Here is a 3,475-nt window from a genome sequence, read left to right as displayed (position 1 = left end):
GAATCAAGTGAGATGTGCCTGTTTCTCCCTGAATCTCTGAAATTGCTAGTAAAGTTTGATAGTGTAGAAGGGTTCTGATTTGTGTGAGTATGACTTGATATATATTCCTTTGTATTAGCTCAGCAGCCATCATTGCTTATTCTGTAGTGGTACCAACAATCATCAACATGAAGTTAGTTCTTCATCACTGACCTATTAAGATTAAAATAAGTTACCATTAGACATGGGATGGGAATACAGGCTTACCCTCCTAAGAAGAATTGTGAACACTTACAAGCAAATATTTTATTGTATGTTAATTTACAGGAAGCATTGGGGGAAAATATATGCTTTTTAATAGAAAACAGCTTATATCTGATACTTATACAACATCTTAATTATTTAGGACACATTCTTTTTTGTCTGTGTTTTATTACCAAAAAAGCTACAAAACCTCCATTTAAGATAGTAGATCTGCCTTATAGTTTGTATATGTTATTTTATATGAGATTTTTACTGTGATTTTGTGTTTCCATTCTTGCTTTTTACTAGATGAAGGTGGGATAGGGATAGATGAAGGGGATCATTATGGATGTCTTACCACACTTTAATGACTTTTAGGTATTGCCTTCAAGCAATCTTACAAGTGAGTTGAATAGAGGGTATTAATTATTTTGTATTAAGAGAGAAGAAAATTTATTTTGTAAGGTGGTAAACAATGCCTATATTTACCCATTTTAAAACACTGTGTAAAGTAAAATAATGAAGAGTGAAATAAAAGTTATGTTTGCATGGGATTTTTGCAAAATTGTCTAAACCAGATTTTTTTTTTCAGTAATTACTTCTGGCACATAATTTTAATGATATTTAAAATTTCTATTATGAATAACTGAGATTTAATTAAATACAATCTAATTAGTACTTATAAGTATAACTTTGATTTACACATTCGGAAGACAGTTTTAATTTAAAGTCCTGAATTCCCTTTATAGATGTTTGATTTGACTTTAGATTAAGGTGATCACATTTTTGAACTGTTCTTATTTGGAAAGTTTTTAAAAGTAATAGTTAACTAGTGATAATCATTTAGATTTTTCTAAGCTGTTTATGCATATGGCAATAATCAGCTTTTAAAAACATAAAAATTATGACTTAAAAAGTTTAAAAATATCCCATGGAGATGATAAACTTTAGTGTTGTGAAGATATCAAGTTTTAATTGTATCAATGTTTAGGACAAATTTCAGGACTTTTTGTTTTATACATAAGATTATATAAGCTATTAGTTGTATATTATTATTTTTTTGATGGGGAAAAACTGTTAATATTTTATTATTGCTTTACATTAAAAAATGCTTTTCTTTGGGGGGGATTGCCGGTAAAACATATCTTTCAAAGACAGCTTAAAATACAAACAGTTATTTGTAAAAGACTCCGCATTTCAAGTCAAAGAATAAATGATTATAAGTGAATCTTCAATTATCTTGTTTTTTTATGCTTATCCTGACCAGTGACTAGTTTGAACTAAGTATTTGCTTATAACTTGGCTGGATTATGGGTTGAAAATCGAAATTCCTTGGGACAATTTTTGTAACACACATTAAACAGGAAACAATATTTTTGAGATCCACAAAACCGCATAATTTCTGCTGTTTGGGGAGAAATTTCTACTCTCCTGATTTATCATACTACCTTTATTTTGATCGAAATCTAAAAATGCTGTGTTTCAAAAGATGAAGCAGTGAAAATAAAACAATTCAAATGGCAATTAGCCTCAGAGAAAGAAAGATGAAAAAAAAAGAGGGAGATTGTAGAAAGATGAAAAGTATATGTTTTTCTTCTAATGATGGTAGCAGACAGTACCCAGTACAAGTCCATTGTAAGTACTTACTCTATAGACCCTACAACTGCTAGTTTTTCTCTATTTACTCTTGCAGATTCTTTCTCTACCTTTTTCTGCTCTGCTCTGTACTCTGGGAAACTACTTGTTATAAATTGTACCTATTGAAATCCCTTTAACCCAGGTTCTGGTTGGATTAGTAACATAAGAGCTGATTGTGGGAAGAAAAAGAAAGATCAAAGTAATTCTTTCCTCTTTCCTTTCCCCTGACAAAGTGAGGTTTTAGCAGTGGCTGCTCCCTTTGAGGTTCTCATCATCTATAACTAGTCTTTACTGGTGGCTGGTAACTCCTACCCTGTCCACATTGAGGTATAAGAGCTTCTTACTCTTTCTAGCTCCTGGGTGCATCATCATGGCATATTGCACTGAATTCTGCCTAGACTTCTATAGACTGTTTTTCCCTTAAACTTGTTTCAACAACTTTAGTGTGCTGTTTCATGATGAGATTCTGAATGGCACAGTAACTGTAACTAAAGTAGTTTTTTAAAAACAGAATCTTTACTATGCAAGAATGAGAGTTCAGTTTCTGTGTGCCTTCTACATTTTTATGAAAACATGTAAATTCAGAAAATTTAACCCACCTAAAAACAGCTTCTCAGCTCCTTCTCAAACCTCTGTCAGGTTCAGCCTACCCATCTCTACCCCAACCTTCACCATGTGCATCAGGGTGACCCAGAAGTCCTAGGGTATCCACCTCTGGCCCCTAGGCCTTCAGCAGCCATTCATACACAAGTGTGCCTGGTGCCTGCATCACCTCCTCTGCCTTCACCTGAGTGGGCAGCTGCAGCAGCAGCAGCTTGCAAGATGGCCTGGTCCCCAACATGAATGTTGTTGGGGCTATGGCATGGCCAGGGGTATGGGGGGACGGGCATCACAGCTCTCTCAGAGAACAAAAGTCTGTTTAATTCCCTTAAGCTGATGGTGGACCCCAACATCCAGACTGTGCACACCCAGGAGAAGGAGTAGATCAAGACCCTCAACAACAAGTTTGTCTCCCTCATTGACAAAGTGTGGTACCTAGAGCAGCAGAACAAAATTCTGGAGACAAAGTGGAGCCTTCTACGGTAACAGAAAACAGCTCAGAGCAACATGGGCAATGTGTACAAGAACTAAGTTGATAATCTTCCATGGCAGATGGACACACTTAGGAGAAGCTGAGGCTGGAGGTGCAGCTTGGCCATATGCAGGGGCTGGTGGAAGACTTTAGGAATCAATAGGAGGAGGAGATCAAAGCGCATGTAGACATGGAGAATGAGTTTGTTCTCATCAAGAAGGATTTAGAGGAAGTTTACATGAACAAGTTGAAGCTGGTGTCCTGCCTGGAAGGGCTGTCTGATGAGATTGGCTTCTTTTTTTTTTTTTTTTGGTTTTATTTTTAATTTTCTTTAGTGTTAATTTTCGAGAGAGAGAGAGAGAGAGAGAGAATGAGAGCAGGGAAGTGGCAGAGAGAGAGGGAGACACAGGACCCAAAGCAGGCTCCAGGCTCTGAGCCGACTGAACCACCAGGCGCCCCAAGATTACCTCCTTTTTTTTTTTTTTGAGTAGTTTATTGTCAAGTTGGTTTCCATATAACAGCCAGTGCTCATCCCCAAAAGTG

At 36.2% G+C, this 3,475-nt stretch overlaps 1 pseudogene; it reads left to right on the top strand.

Moving 5' to 3' along the window:
* Nucleotides 1–2,533: 2,533 nt before the first annotated feature.
* The window catches only part of LOC120226143, an 8,273-nt pseudogene continuing 7,331 nt past the window's right edge, over nucleotides 2,534–3,475 (top strand).

This window comes from Hyaena hyaena, unplaced genomic scaffold (genome assembly GCF_003009895.1).
Source record: "Hyaena hyaena isolate Hyena2069 unplaced genomic scaffold, ASM300989v1 scaffold_1607, whole genome shotgun sequence".
NCBI lineage: Eukaryota > Metazoa > Chordata > Mammalia > Carnivora > Hyaenidae > Hyaena > Hyaena hyaena.
The sequence above is the reverse complement of the archived record's forward strand: the minus strand, read 5'-3'. Positions and strand labels throughout refer to the sequence as shown.